General features: G+C 36.1%; 1 protein-coding gene across 2 annotated transcripts in view; it reads left to right on the top strand.

Annotated features, from left to right (window-relative positions):
- tnr (tenascin R (restrictin, janusin)) overlaps window positions 1-17,226 on the top strand; it is a 152,916-nt gene that overhangs the window by 75,485 nt on the left and 60,205 nt on the right. For both annotated transcript variants that reach the window (XM_084120770.1, XM_084120769.1), the window contains exon 3: window positions 2,894-2,946. The gene's annotated coding sequence lies outside the window, so the exon portion shown is untranslated. The remainder of the gene's footprint in view (window positions 1-2,893; window positions 2,947-17,226) is intronic.

Below are 17,226 nucleotides of genomic sequence, written 5' to 3'. Positions count from 1 at the left end.
TGGATCCATTTTTTTGTGCCTACACAGCACTATTTTTGTTTGGTCATCCTCCTGCATCCTCTGCTCTCCAGGAAATTATTTACATTCTAAAAGTTTGCTTACTTTCTCTTCCCGAAATGCCTCAGTGGTTTTACCTACCTCTGAGGGAAGAGACACAGCATTATTTTTTTCATTATTTCTTTTTTTTTTTTTTTTTTTACATTACACAAATCCTGAACATTGTTTGTTTTTGTGGACTAAAAATTCAAATCAATTCAGACATGGTGTGTGTCCTTAGGGGAAATGTGCTCTGTGGTTTACTCATTCAGAAAGCTCCTATCACTATCCATATGCATATTGTCTCGTCTTATAGGAAGTATGCACTTAATTTAAATCTCTCCAGAAAAGTGTTAAGCCTCAGTCTACCCTAAAGCCATCCCTGTAATGACATCATGCTACGGTCAGAAAGAAAATTAAATACTATAATCTTTCACATTTGTTCAGCCTCAATGCTGACAAGCAAAGGCTGCAATAAATTGGCTTTATTTTGGTGAACAACATCTCTCCCTAAAGAAGGAATACAAATATTGTAGCCACACTGATGAGAAAATAACTTATGAAACAAACAGTAAAAAGGCTGCTACCCTATACAACCAAAGGCGTAGAATTTAGTAGGGATGCTAGATGTCACGGGGCTGGTTGTATAAACACACGAAGAAGATGATGAATGAAATAAGGTAATATTTAATAAATCCAACGGGTATTTCGAACAGGAACAGAACAACATACAACACTTCCACAATAGATGCCACCGGACACAGAATTGAACATATATACTGGTGATAATGATGGTGATTGATGAGTGCACAGCTGAACATAATTAAGTGTCCGTGACAACAAATGAGTGACGAAGGTAAACGATGATGAAACATAACGAATCCAAACTAACGTGATTGTGACACTAGAGATGTCTCCCTACCAATATCCAGCGACAACTGAATTGTCCCTACCAATAATTTTGATCAAACAATTAAATATATATTTAAATGCAACCACTGTTGTTGTAATCTGTAAAACTGTTGCCGCATCTTAAATGGGTCATACCATTGACATTACCTGAGAAGTCAAAATTAATAAATACATTAGAAAACTGCATGTGCTCTTTCAAGGGCATGCATTTAATGCATTAACAGAGAATATAAAGTAAGTGTTTAAACATATAAGTGCTCTACATACATTATGTAGGCCTTATGTACTCTGATGTAATAAAGGTAAGTCTCTGTTAATCTGCCTCCTTGTCATCATTACTTACCATTGACTTATAACATTACAGAACTGATTAATTGTAGTCAATTTAAGCTAAAAACCTTAATGTCAATCCCTGAATAACGCTTGGTAGATATTTTATCACAGAAAGCTAAATTGTAATGTTGTAGGTGGCATAATGAAGTGAAGTGAGGATTATGTTATGAGTTGGGAGTTCTTACCTATATCTATAAATAAAGGCTTTAGATGACATGAAATTGCAATTAAAATCTTTTATAAATCCCAAAAATGCTTTTATGCCCTCAAAAGTCAAAATCAAACCTATGCCTTTGTATACAACAGTTCAATAAACAAGTTAATTTTGAGTAACTTACATTTTCGACACATTTTGACAGTTTGTGTAGATTTTGTGTGGAAATTATAATAAGCAAGATTTAAGGGAATACAGAAAAAGAAAGAAAACATAAAAATAATGTTTTAAATGTATTTTTATTTAATTCATTGTAAAGTTAAAATGCATTTTAACTATCTGCAAATAATATTTTTAAAATATTTCACATAATTATGCGTAACATGTCGAAAACTGCCCTTTCGATGTTTATAATTATAAATTACATGAATTGCTTATCCTAAAAGATAGGATATTCTCCTTTTAAAATGGTGAAATTTCACAAAAAAGTTCGGTCCAGCATCACTGGATCGTTTAACATTTCTATCACAAAACAGTTGTCAAATTTTTATCTACTTACAACTTATTGCACTCTTACACCAAGTCTTCAGGAAACCTAAGTTGTGGTAGTGTTTTCTTCACTTTGGTGGCGTGTATCCAAGTGATATGGCTTCTTGAACAAGTAAAAATGGAGGGCGGGACTTGATTTTGTCAATTGGGAATTGATTGAATTGTTGTTGTTTGCTATTGATCTGTGAGTCACAGGTTGCTGCAGGAGTGGAGATGTTATTGTCCCGCCCTCACGCTAGTAAACACCAGGGTGACCACCTGGTTATTGCTCTGTTGCAGGACATACTGTAGATGTGATTTTGCAGGACAATGCGGGAAATGTGTGAGAGAGATAAATTTACTACTAATATACTATGTAAATTTAATTTACATTATTTGGAAAGCCTATTTGCCATTATGTTGGATGATGATATGTTTCATATCGCCAGTAAGCTTTGTTAATTATGACCTGCTCTGGGAAATCTGGGAAATCAAGAATTTCTAATATTGAGGGTAGACAATTTGGCCATATATGATTATTGACTTGTCCCACCTCAGTTGTGGTGTTTCACCCCTGAATTAATCAGTGTTTTAGAACAAATCTAAGTGTATGATTCAATGACTCATTCATAAAGATTTCACTTTCCGCCATGTACTGGCATGAGGATGTGTTATTATTATATATTTTATATTATTAAATAATATATTTTTTATTTTTTATTTGTTTACAGTTCAGGGGTTCTGAGATTTGAAATGAATTCTCGGGGTTCTGCAGAACCCAATTAAACAAAACAAAAAATGTTGCCATAGTATGTAATTGTTTCAGGGATGTGTTTCATGTGCAAAAGTAAATTTAGGAATGCCTGCTGGTACTGTGCATGAATGCATATGTATGGCTCAACTCATTAATGCACTTCCTCTTTTTTCCAGGCGCAGGTTATCCTTCTGGAGAGGCAGGAAGAGCATAAGCACTGGCACTTAAGGTAAGATAAGACTCAGTTTGTGAGATCAGTTGTAATAAAACTCTTCCAGCTGTATTTCTGAGTACCCATACATAGTTGTGTGTGTGTGCATGCGCGTGTGTGATATGCATCACTGATGTAAAAATAAGGTAAGGTCTGTGAGTCTTTTGACATGCCAATTTAAACATAATGTATTATAATGTCCTCCTCCCTCTCTTCTTATCTGTATCAAAGGTGTATTAAAAAAAAAAATTGACAGTTTTCACTTACATGTCAAGGTATGCCCTGTGAATTTCCAATCCTTACTTAAAGCCTGTATTTATTTATTTTTAAGTTCATTATTTTTGAGTAGAGTCTATGTGCTAAAAAAAAAAGAAAAACTTTTTTGCTAATTAAATGTACTTTTTTTTAATCCTTGGCGGACCATGAGCTCATTATCAACCATTGTATGCGCTGTTGAGTCCAGGGCTACTGAGGACTCAGCATTTGCTTTTGTGAGTTGCAGGCACGAATGAGGCTTCCAAATGATTGAAATGTTCTGGGAGATGCCACAGCTTGTTTCTCACAATAGTAAATGAGGATTTCGGTATGTGTCTCGGTGACTGGGTCCCTTGAGGGGGAGGTGACTTGGTATTTTTAACATCTTAATGAAACGCTGAGAGGGCTCCTAATTGCGGCGCGAGTGGGTAGGAGAGAATAGAGGTGAAGTGACAGCACTGGGAGCCTTTGATCTGAGAACTCTAATCAATGGGGATTAGTGTCCTTTAGCTCTGTGCTGCGCAATGTCTTTGACAGCCCCATGACTCTCATATTAATGAGTCATTAGCATGGCTAGAATTAAGAGAAATACGGTTTACAGATCTCTGTGGATAAGAGTTCACTTTAGGGTGACACTGATAACTCGTGGTTGCCTGCGGTGGCCTGCAGTTGTCGAACTGTTAGTCACTCCAAGTTATCTAAGAATAGTTTCTTTAATCTATAAGGAGTCCTAAATGAAGGGTGGCAGGAGCAAGTTTATTTAATTACGCTGATCGCAATACAAAGATATATAATCAAGTACTATCGCACCTCTCAAATGATACCCTCAGCCCTTGCGACCCTCCCCCTAAGTCAACATTTCGGTGATGTACTGTCACATGGTTTTGTGTAGTAGAATCCTGTGTGCAATCAGCACTAGTGTGGGCATGAAGTGCTGAACAGTGAACGCTTGTGGGAACTTGGGACTTTGGGGTGGTACTCGGTGTGTTTTGACCGCAGGGACCAGGGTCTAAATAAAGTTCTGGGTAAAAATTTCCCCCTCAGAAAGTCCCTGCTCGTGAGGTAGTACTTTTTCAAAGTTCAGGGACTTTCCAGGGTGGGACTTAGGTGCTGAACATACTGATTGGTTGAGTTCACGCAGCATTTTGATTGGTTGAGCATTTTATTTCAACCACCATTTTTAAAAGTCTGCGTGCAGTAGTTGTATGCTATTCGAATCAACAATGGATTTGAAAAAAAAACTTTGTCACATGGTTTTACCCTACATTTAGCTTATTTAATAAATAACAGTCATAATAACTTTATTGATGTTAAATTAATGCATTTTTGGTCATTTATGTTCATTAAACCAACCATAGCTATATAATTAAAATCCACATCAAGAATAAACACATCAATGTGTACATTACGGTATGTTTGGTTTTTTGTATGTATAAGCCTATTATTTCTGCAACAGCTAGGTAATAACGTTGATAGGCTACTCATCATTTCAAGGTCATTGGTGAATTTGACTAAGGACAGTGAAGCTAAAAATGTGTTGTTTTAATAAGGGAAATGTAAGGCTTTGCGTCAGGGGAAATGCATAAAATTAGTGTAATTACAACTGCAATCTTGTATTATTCCTGACCCTGTTTTGAAGTAAAGTAAATGGAGTTGAGTCTATGATGGGAGTCAGAGTCACATGGAAACACCCCTACAAACAGGGTTTGAAATTAACACTCGCCAACACACCAAATAAGCAATGGTGGGTAATACATATCAACTGCCAAAAAAACGAAAGCCTTTCAAGATCTGTTTAAATGCAATCAAACGATCAATTTAGTAATTGGGTTGATGCCTCAATATGATTGAAAAGCCTTCATTCAGATTGAACGGATCATATAAACAGAACTTTCTGAATCTGATATTGGATTGAATACATTAGTGTGTTTTGAATATACCTAATGATTCAGAATCATATATATCTATATATATATATATATATATATATAAAATTTAAGCAGTGATCTTGATAATCTGGTTTATTTCTGATATGTTTTGTTTGTTTGTTTGTTTGTTTGTTTATTTTGGCTAGTTCTGAATAGTTGGATAGTGAGTGAAAAGCAAGCTCCAAAAATAGCTGTCCTGCAGCTGTCAACTGTGATTGGATGGGAAGAAAAAATGGGCTAGTTTTCTTTACTTTGGATATACACTGGATACATACAGTATTCATATACCTATTCAATTTCTGTTATACTCCATGTCTAGTTTTCTTTCCTTTGGATTCACACTGATACATATAGTATTCAGATACCTATTCAATTTCTGATATACTCCATGAGCTTAAGTCTGCTGACAACAGGACAAACTGAAGTCAAAGAACATTTGCTTTGACGAGTCCTGCTCGTTTGCATCTCTGTACAGATTTCAGAAGGACACTCACATAAGGAAAAAGTGGATGGTTTATTATTTTTAATGACGACTGGGATCGCATCAGAGGATTGCAGATTGTTTTGAAAACTAGGCACAATGTAATGGAGAAAAGAAACTGTTGAAAGACGAAGAAGCCAACTGTACGCAAACTGTAAGTAAACAATTTAGTTAGACTTTATTTTAATGTGACGTAGTTACATTGTACTTACTCAAATAAGTAATGAGTAATATTAATTAACTACTAGGGGTGTGACGAGATCTCGTTCCCTAATCCCTAATCTCTGCACTTAGGCTAACAACTTATTAACAACTAATTTATATTCAAGTATTTCATGCATAACAAAGAAATGCATCTATTCAACCTTTAGTGTATGAGGATGAGGATGGTATATAGACTTTAAGTCACATGTTTTTCAAACACATCATAAATAAAATGCATTGACATTTGTCAACCTCGAAAAAAATTGTAGAAAATAAAAAAAATTAGAAAATAAAAATTATTTTTTTAATTCTAGTGCTCCTTAATTTATTTATCGGAGCAATAAAAATGACGCCATTTTTACCCATATCGCCCGATAATTTATTTGTCCGATAAATATCGTGCATCCCTAGTTAAAAAAATTCAAAATGCACCTGCAGACTATTTTTCCATTCATGAATTTTGTCATTGAGGATTTCTATTAAATTTTGTGCAAAAAAAAATCGTTCTCGTGAACCCAATCTTGTGTCTCGTCTCGTCTCGTGAGGTAAGTGTCTCGTCACACCCCTATTAACTACATGTACTTGTCATGTGGGATAAGGCATTTTTAATGCATCCTTAACTTCACCCGTATGTAATTAATCAGGTCCTGGGGGAGAAATTCTGAAGTGTTTACAGTGTCTTCTCATGGATTATACAAACATGATATAATCTATCAGTTTTAATATTGATGCCTGCGAAAGAGAGAACTGACAGCGAAGGCTCAAGAGCTTTGTAATGTTATTCAGACAGGTGTGTTTTGAGTTCAGGGAAGGATCGAAATCTAGTGACCTGAGAAAGACAGCAGTGAGAGATCCCTGATCAATCGGAGCCCAAGCTACCCGATAATGAATGTGTGGGAGTCATATAATCCAAAATGCATGTCTGATTTTACCTTCTAATCCATCAGCCTTTCGATATCTGTCAGCATCAGGTGCACCATCCAGGTCTTTTTTCCTTTTCTTCCATGTTATATCTACACTCTTATCTCTTCTGGCAGCTGACACAACCACAGCTACACATACTAAGAGTGTTTATATAGTAAGATCAAACACTTAACTTTGTTTGGCAGTGCTGAAAGCTAAAGGTGTTTGAATCTTTGGACCATCACTGAGCCATTGGATTTTTGGAAGTTCATGTATATCCCAAATGTGCTTCTCTGAAGGCCACATACTCAATTTATTAATAGGATCTATACCAGTGTGTCTATATGTACAACCAACCCGATCTTCCAGCACTGCGTATTTATTGCACGAGTTCATGCTTTCATTTGGTGTGCTCTTTATATGCAAAAATCCACTTTTTCATGCATCTGAAAGCTTTGTGATATTATTTCTCCTGGAAATTTCTGTTCTCCTTTGGCACTTTCACTGTAAACGAATAGCCTACTGATCAGAGCAACTTTATATTGGATTTGAGCTCGCCTAGCTGCACCGTGTGAGTCAGGACTACCGTTGCTGGTGAAGTTTACAGAAGCCTAGCCTACTAATGTATACAGTAGTAGACTTTCAAATCTGCTGCCCTTGACTTTTTACTTGCACAACCAATGAAGTTTGCGAACTGTTTTTTTTACGTGCATGCAGAACCAATGAAGTTTGCATGGTTTCTTCCTCATTCACTACGGTGCTTGATGGGCAGTTCTTCCATTGCGCGTAACCGAATAAGTTTTCTTCTCGGCAGGCAGGCTTGAAGTTGAAAATGTTATAATGTATAACATAAATGATTTGGACATTTACAGTCAATGTTTCCTATTTATACACGTTGTATAGGAAGAGCAGTGATTAAGCTAAGTCTTTGTGGGCGAACTACGGCCAAAGAGCTCTTCCATTGGAAGGCCTATTGCTTTCTACAAAGTAATTTTCAAAAAGCAAGCTTTACAAATACTGCTGTATTTTCTGAGGTTAAATTTTGTACGTTTAACTCAAATGGATAGGTTTAGGACAGGGAGGACAATTCCGAGAACCAACACGCGCACGCTCTGGAGATTATCACGTGAAATGAAACAATACCCAATCAGAAAGCGATCTGACAGAAGACTCACCTCCAGCTCGCGCTGTAACATGTAACGTCTATGTTCACACAGTCTCCACGACTTAATCTAAACATTTTACTTTTTTCCCCCCGCAAATTTTCTGTAAAAAGCAGTCCATACACTATAAGCGTCATTTCTTCTTGCCGGTTGTCCACCATATTTGTTTACTTTAAAGTCATGTTTGATGCAAGAGATTTTGTGAGATTTCCTGTGTTCACAGGCGGGACTGGTTGTTCGTGAATTTAATCTGTTAGGGTGTGGTGTGCTTTCCTGGTCACATCGCGGCACTCCACACACTAGAGGAACAAAATGGTTAAATCTATAATTTCTAATCGTCATGTTTGTGGTCTCTCACATTTTTAAAATCTTGTAAGATTTTAAAAAAATCTTTTAGTGTGGCCCAGCCTTAAATCAAAACCGATCATAACCGTCACAATGATTTTACTTTCCTCCACTGGAATTATATATAGATCGTTCTATCAGATCTTATGTACAGTAGCAGGGCTGTAAGTACTCAATGCCATATTAGTTGAAATCTGATATTAAGCACAAAAAAGAAGGAAAAAATCACCCCTGAACAAGTACACACTTCAAATAATGTAAATATGACAAAGCAGTGCTACATGACATATATCCTTAGTATGGATATGTGATAGGGTGTACTGTCAGTGTTCAAAAGGTAACACATCATCAAGTTTATTTTGACCGCTAGGTAACTTTACTCAATTTCTGATACTCTATGATAGTCTATGTTGGAACAGCCCAACAATAACTGTCAGTTTGAGGGAGTAAAAAAAATAGAGGGTTGTGAGAGAAAAAGATAGAAAGGTGGAAATATCCTTCAGAACAGGATGGCAGAGAATAGCTCTTTCAGAGAGGGTTGCACTTAAAGGGTAGTGGGAATTATGCTTTCTGTCTAACACAGCCCCTGGTACATTATTTGATTCACTGACATATGAGAGAGAAACATTATGTTATAGGGAGAGCACAAGCAATGATATCACCATAAAGACTCTGCCCGAGAGGTAGAAGAAGCTTCTGATATCAGAAAAGTTATTAAAGTTTTGTTCATTCATATCTTGCCAAACTCACTCAGCACAAAACTACACATATCAGGACTTCATTGTAATCAGTATTTCAGTAATGCAATAGTTGAAGGCCAGACAAAAATAGTCTGTCATGTCAGATGTTTTGCAGTCATAATGTGTTGAGCTATTGTGCCAGGACTGCCGAAAATCATAATGATGAGTTTGACTCTAACCCAACTTTTGGCATGAAAATTAACCAAAAACAAATGTGCAGCATTTTCAATGCCAACAGCAGGATGGTGTGCCATTCAGAATTAAATGAAGAATGTCTTTAAAGTTCCAATTCAGTTCTTGAATTTTAATTGAGGTAGCATATACGGTACAGACGTGTAAATAACATTTTAATTTAAGAACTATTGTTAATGTAAATTTTATGAATGTATTTTAGAAGTGTATTTTTAGATAATAATTTTTCACAATGAATTACATATAAATATGTCATCATTCTGAAATTTGAATAATCTATGTATTTTATTATATTTATTTTTAATTTTGTAGATTATGGAAGAGAAACGTTTAATTTTCTTCAAATGTACTCAAAATATAGGGTGAAATTTTAATGTCCATGTTTATTTATATGAAGTCATCTGAAAAGAATGTTATAGACAGTTTGTAGTGCTGTATGGTGAAATTACACCTGTTTTGATGGTTGTTTTGACAATATGTAATGTATTAGTTTAATTAGTTTAGAAAAAATTACATATCAAGGAATATATAGGCATAATTACTCAAAATTAATTATTTTATGTTCATTATTTATGTTTTGAAATTTCTCTTCCAATCCAGTTCTAACTCATGAATTGAAAGCGAGTCAGTTCTTCCATTTGGAATAAAAAAAATTATAATTCTGACTCTGAATGGCAGTTTTCTTGAACTAGAGCAAAATAGGGGAGCAGTTTATGAAAAAAAATTCTGAGGCCTGAGTGGATTGAGGAACTGGATTGACACTTTTGTGCAGGGAGCTTCTTGAATGTAAATGAAGTCTTTGAACATCTCTCTTTCTCCCTTTACTTGGAGGTTTTGGTTTGATGACATGCATTTTTACCTCCCGGTTTCTCATAAGAGTGGCTGAAAATACTCCTTAGTCTTTCCTTTTAAATTCAGAATAGTACCAGCATGACAGTACACACCTTTTGAATATTTTCATTTTCTATTATGGATCACTCTAACCCAAGCCAGGTCTAAACTCAACAGTTTCCCAATTTATTCTGAAACGAAAATGAACACTCAAGCATAAAATTAAGTCAAACACATTTCTCTATTCACAATTCACTCATGCAAGAAATTGACAGTTACAAACAGACAGGACAGCTAAAAAATAAACAAAAAGCACAACTGCCATTAACAAAAGACTATTCAATAAATCACAACAGTTTCTTCAACAATGATTTGGTATAGGACAATGGTTTCCCGAAACCTTCTTAACGCTACGTCGTTCTTAAGTTACACCTTAAGCTGTACCTTATCGTTAATACGTGTTTCCCGAAACGTTCTTAGTTAAGTATATCTTCTGTAAGTCATACGTTCGGAAGGTTGGTCTGGACCACTCTTAGCTTTACCTTATCACTGTTGCAGGTCTATACGAATATAATTCTGAAGTTTTAATACATCCAGACAGTGTTCAGTGTTAGGGTAATTCAAGTGTTTTCATGCAAAGAATAAAATTGTCATTACACTGATTGTTGTTAGATTTTTAATTATATTATTATATAATATTATTAATTTAATTAAAGAGCGCTTTTAAAGGCAAGTGAAAGCTTAGGCTACTGTCAGTTAAGTCCTAGGCCTATTCGGATGCTAATTGTTTCTCATGGGCTCGTACGGTATTTTAAACATTTACAGGGGTGAGTCGGTGATTTTAGTGCCGTCCGAATCCATAATATCAGTGTTTTTTCTAACCCAACCCCCGTTAAAATCCCTGGCCAAATTAGTACCTACTATTTTTTGACAAACAGGTCATGTGGTAATTTAATTGCTGTCTGAATCCACATCTCTGAGTTTACAAAAAGAGATTCAAAATCCACTGTTTAAATCCTTTTTGATCACTGCCGAGCACCGTACGTAAGATGTACACTTTTATTACTGAAATGCTGGAAAGTATTTACAAGAACAATATTTCATCACAGCTCCACCTCAGTGAACAAAAATGGGAAAGAGAAGAAATCACGTAAAAATTTGAAATGGTTATTATGGCAGCAATATATGATACATTTTAAAAATATGTAGGCTAGGCTATTATAGGCCATTATAGTTTGGATTATTTTTTATAATATCCCATGAGTCCTAATAAATGCAAATTCAACTATTTCTGAAGTGCTTCTTTTATAAAGAACACCGCTTTCTCGCATAATGCAGTGAAGCAGCCCCTGCACGAGAGATTAATTGATTCTCGAGCCATAGATATCAACCAATTCAGCACCATCGCCACGGACAGCACCCGGTAACGTCGCACGTAAGAATGTATATCTTAAGCAGCTTCCTAAGGTATAGTTCGGGGAACACGCCTAGAAATGGTAAACCTTTAGTTAAGTTATACCTTAAGAGTCTTCGTAGCGCGCTAAGAGACAACGTTATCGGGAAACCCAGCCCAGATCTTCGAAAGCCTTTTTAACCATTTAGAGTGTGTTGAATGCAAATGACCACATGCATGCAAACAAGGCAGGTTTGACCTTATCCATAATTCTATATGACTGTACTCTTATTTATTATTATTTATGACATATAAATTCAACTTTGCTTAAAAAAGAACTTCTAGTATATTTACTATTATTTTTTGCAATAGACAAAAAAAAAACTATGCATCAGAGTGTTTAGTAATTTCAAATGTTTATTTCTTAGAGACAGAGAAAAAAAAATAGTAGCAATGTCTGTGTCTAACAGCCCCTTTGGTGAAAAGGAGTGTGGCCTTCACAATGTGTTTTTCTAAAGCATGTTTTTGTATGTCCCAACATGCTTAAATCCACGTTGCCTTGGGAACTCTGGAAGTGCGAGTGTGAAGGAGACTGAGAAGTAAAACCCGCTGGGTCGCAGGTGTTGGAAATGAACACTGTCCAATGATCCTGAAAGACAAGGCAATTTGGCAGGCACTGTTGGAATAATGAGAAAAGAATGGTAATGTTGCGGGGCTGAGCTCTCTTGCAGGAGCATTTGTGAGCCGGGCCAAGGCCAACTTGCATGCACATCGAGGTGCTTTCACATTAACCTGCACAAATAGGGGTTGCAGCACCCCCAACCATCCACCTTTGACTATGTCTGACTGTGGGTAACACTCACCCTACAAAGTCGTATTACGGCTCCTTACACAGGCAAAACAGACATCTCTTTTTGTCAATCTAGCCAGTGTAAGCAGAAGATACCACAGGAATCAATATGAGGAAAACATGTTGAAGCAAGAGAGACTGAGGAAGACAGAGCGAGAGCAAGAGGACTCTCCAGAGAGGGATAAAGAGATGGATGAGGCATAGCTGTCTCTTAGGGGAACTGCTCCTCATGTTCTCTCAGACGTGACATATAGTGTTAGTAGATTAGACGAACTTGAAATAAAGGAAGAACTCCACTAACCTGCTGCCAGATTCACCACGGCCAGCTGGAAACATCCTGTTAAACGAGGGAAGATAGAGACTTAAGACCTCGGGCCGGTTGCACCAGCTGTGTGTAATTTACAACATAGCCTAGTTTTGACATAAATGGGCACTAAGTTACAACTTACGCAATACTAAATATTTTTGTGTTGCACCATTCTTTTTTTTTTAAATGAACACAATTCAAATGAGTCAATGCATCATTAATCCTTCTTCAAAAACGTGTTTTTGTCTTACTCTGATTTACTATGGTAAGCATGTTATAGGTGTTTATATTTTAGACCTAGCGGGATGGTTTATCTGTAAAATTGCATACATGCGCCCGTGCTTGTCTCGTTGTTTCCGAAAATGGAGAAAAGTTGCTCCGGTTACTTTGACGTGTGTATGATGTGGGAGTGGCATAGGTTAGTTGTCACAATGAGCGAGAGAGGTTGACATGGAGCAGCTCAGTTTCAAACCTTCAAAAGAAACGTAGAACAGAGCTTGTAATAAAACAAGAATCAACATTAGCTTGGCTTTTCAGAAATGGTGAGACCTGAGGGATTTGAAATAGCGATGCAGAGATGCCATTTTTATTACTCAACAGGTGATTAAGGTATTGTATTGACCAGATAAATTGCCATATGTAGCTCTCTAACAGAGTTTATTGTAAAACATTATCTATTGTGAAGGGTCATTTCATTATGGGTTGTTGTCGTGCTGTGCTGGAATTTATTTTCAAGGAAGAACCATGACTATATATGTGTATAGCTGCAGTAACTTCTTCAGCTAGTCAGTTTGAGATCTTTTCCATCTGAAGTTTATGTTATCTCTTAAGCCTAGCAGTGAATTTTTTTACGAGCAGTAGGATAACCATATTCATCTGCACAGTCACACACAGCCGAAGCACAACCAAAATGCCGTTCTTCCACAAAATGCATGCAGTTTTGTTTATTAACCACTTGAGGCCAACAGTTACTGTAAATAGTGTACCTTTGAATAATATAATTAAATTCAGCTATAATCTATATAAAAAAAATATCTGTGACATTGATTAGCTCACTGGAATAGCAGAGTGACTTATGGTAATGTGTTAAAAAGGTTCAAATCTTATAAGAATGATAATTTTAATAAACCAAATAAAATTGCAGCTATATAAAATGTATCAGTGGATGGCACATTGTATTTAACTAACTTGACCTATACTGGCTCCTACCAAATAAAGAGACTTTTTTCATGTGCTGACTTCAGCATGTGCCGATAGACAGCAGCCGAAGTGAGAGGGAGCAGAGGACTATTTGGAAAAAAGTTACCCACTTTTACAGTTAATTTAAGCGGTGAGTGGGAATGAAAGAAACTTGATGAGTGATAGGAAAGTGAATGTTGATCTGAGAACTGTTTCTGCCAGAATCCGCCACTGAATAAACTTGAAATGAATCATAAAACACAGACTAGTTATCTGATGCAGAGACACTTGTGAAAACGTGTTCTCATTTTAATGTGAACTGGAAAACATACTTGGAAGTTTTGAAAAGCAGAAAAACAAGGAAAGAAAAAAGGCAAAGGGGTCTCATTGAAGCCTTGTACCTGTTATTTTGCTCAGAAAATCAGCAAGCAGTGTTCACTCTTGACTTAAACTGTGAGACTTTGTCGCTGTTCAAAGTTATCTTATCCAGTTTCATCTATAATGCCGTTTTCTCTCTTTAAGACCTGTTAGAGACCGTTTACATCACGTCGGCACTGTAGCTCTTAAAGCGATGGTACACATTTATTTTCCTTGCTATCTTTCCATTATCAACAAGGCTTTTCCAAATGCAGTGCGAAGCCAACAAACATTCCCATCTGTTATCTTGGTGAGAGGTTAATGCTTTTGTTGACCTCCTGATGCCCTAACATCATGTGGGCTACATGTCTTTATCACAACACTGCTGTGCATGCTCTGTTTTTTTTAAAGTCCCCTGCTTTTCTCTCTAAACAAATCATGGCTTAAGAACACAACAAACATTTACTAAACCATAGGAGAATTGTCCAGCAGGACACAGGAGAATTACCAGCAATCTTTGAAGACATGCGGGCATTCACCAGGATACTGCTTGAAAAGTCAAATACGCTACATCACAGGCTTGAAGATGAGTCATATCACCTGAACATGTGGAAGAGCCATAATTCTGAGATCGTGAAATACAGTCATTCATGCTTTCAGCCCTGACATTTCAATCAGTGGTATGTTTGTGTTCTCTGAAGAATGGATGATGTGTCTTGCAGGTGAAAATGAGCTCATCACAAGATTTCGTAGATTCAAGCATGCACACTACTGGAAAATCAAGCTTAAGCTGGTATTTGTTTTTGTTTTGTTTTTTTAAACTGGTCCAAGCTGGTCATTGGTTGGTTGGCCAGCCAGTATGTTTGAAAACCCAGCCTGACCACTTGAAGCTTGTTAGATCACCTGGTGCCAGTAGTTTGTTGCTTCCTTATTAGCTGGTAAACCATCTTACACCAGCTACTACATTCCAAAACGCTACCAACTTAAATTAGATTTTATATTTTTGAGTAAAATAGTTTTATGTTACTATTTACTATTGTTTTGGAGTGAACTGGAAAGAAAAATCTCAATCATCTCATTAATCTCTTTACTTTCTATTTCTTGAACATCTTGAGTCAGAGGTAACTCTCGATGAAGAAGAAGAAAGATTTGAAATACTGAAATTATGTTGTCATTATCTCAATTGCGGTGCATCTTGTCTTATTTTGAAAATGTGTCATCTCACTGAAAAAAGGTGAAACTGTTTTCAGCAATGAGAAGAGATTGCTTCGCATTCATATCTTTCTTAGACTTTGTCAATTTCCCTTCTTTTCTTATACTAGAATAATACCATTATACCTGCCATTATACTTATACTTGTATCATACAACTCTTGGTAACTTTACATTTTTCTAAAGGAGGTCAAAGTTTATCAGCAGCAACAACAGCCACAGAATGCTGTTTAAATAAAAAGGAACATGGATTATAAAACAGGATGTTACATCAGCTCTTCCTACATAAAATTCAGGCCATAATGATGCTATTGTTCTTTTCTTAGTTATAAAACATCCATTTCCACCGCATGTATTCTTCCATTACAGATCTGCAGCATCACTTACATTGATTTGAAGCAGAACATTTGCAGACCAGTATTTTTTTTAAAAAAAAATCTTTAATTTATTTGCTTGGCTGTGTAATATTACATTATTGGTTTCCAGGGAAAAGGTATACACTAGGGCTGTCGATCAATTGCAGAGTTATTTTAGAAATAATGATATACAGTATTTATATACTTTCAGTTTTCTTTTTAAGTTATATCAGCAAATGAAATGAAAGGGTTGCAGCTGTTTAAACATTAATGTAATTGTGTCACATTTACACACAAAATGTGTAAATGTTTTGCACATTTGCAGCCCAAATCATAGCATATTAATATCTGTTAAAATAGATCCTCATCTCAAGAAACTGACACAATTCGTATTTGTTACTAATGACTCCTTTCACAAATCTACCACTCAAAAGTATGTGGTCTATAGGATTTTTTAAAAAATAGTCAAAATAGTAAAATTGCAAAACTGTTTTCTATTTTCATATATTATAAAATGTAATTTATTCCTATGATGGCAAAGCTGAATTTTCAGCAGCCAGTACTCCAGTCTTCAGTATGTCACATGATCCTTCAGAAATCAGTATGCTCATTTGGTGCTCAAGAAACATTTTCTTTTTTATCAGTGTTGAAAACAGCTCCTTTCACTTCTTTCACACACTCAGACACTCACACTGTCAGTTCTGATTGTAGTTCTACCATGTGGACAACCATTAAGTGACTGAAAGAAAAATCCCAGCAAGAAACATGTGCTGTTCAAAAGTAAATTAGGATATTGGGGAAAAAGGCACAGTCAAAGGGCCCTGTGGTCTTCTCTGTCATATTTAATTGAGAGCTCTACTAATTGAGTCTTTTCGTCATTCAGTCTGATGGCACTCCATTCTCTTCAAAGGCAATGGGCTGCTTGGCATTGCCAAGATCTCCAGTCAAAGAAAAGTTTCCCATCAACCCATTATAACAAGACAAACACAGATTTGTCTGGATGACCCATTCTGACTTTTCCTTTGAAGGCAGCATGGGTAAAAAAACAGCAATTCATGAGAGAGAGAGAGTGTGACAGTCTCTTCAGTAGTCTGTTGTTTCTGTATGATTCTCTAGTCTTTCTAATCTTCTCCATTAGAGAAAATACTAGAGACCATAGGAAAGACATTTTTCAAATCTCAACAGTTTAGAGAAAAGGACTTTTTTTGACAGTTAAATGCTTTGTGATTTTTAAAACAACATTGTTTTGGCTGAAATTTGTGAAGCAGACTGTGTTACTACTATGCAAATTTAGAAGGTTTGAAATTGGTTGTGTAATGTCAGACCACTTCTGTGCGAATGAGAAGTGAAGTTTGCCACTCAGTCATGTAAGAGGCAGGATGGAGGTGGAATTAACAAGCCACCTGCTCCAGGGTCCAGTGCCACAAATAAAATGAGAGCAACCCGCTTTAACACACCCCCACACTCTGACAAATCTGACAGGAATATATGATTCTGCACTACAGGAACGTAGTCATTCTTTTATGACACATTTTCAATAAGTAATTAATATGAAAATACATTTGGATTGTTAGTTTAAAGAGGCCATATTATGCCCTTTTTT

This window comes from Abramis brama, assembly GCF_963993115.1.
Source record: "Abramis brama genome assembly, chromosome: 7".
In the NCBI taxonomy this organism is placed as follows: domain Eukaryota; kingdom Metazoa; phylum Chordata; class Actinopteri; order Cypriniformes; family Leuciscidae; genus Abramis; species Abramis brama.
Note: the sequence above shows the minus strand (reverse complement) of the source record. Positions and strands in the feature narration are given on the sequence as shown.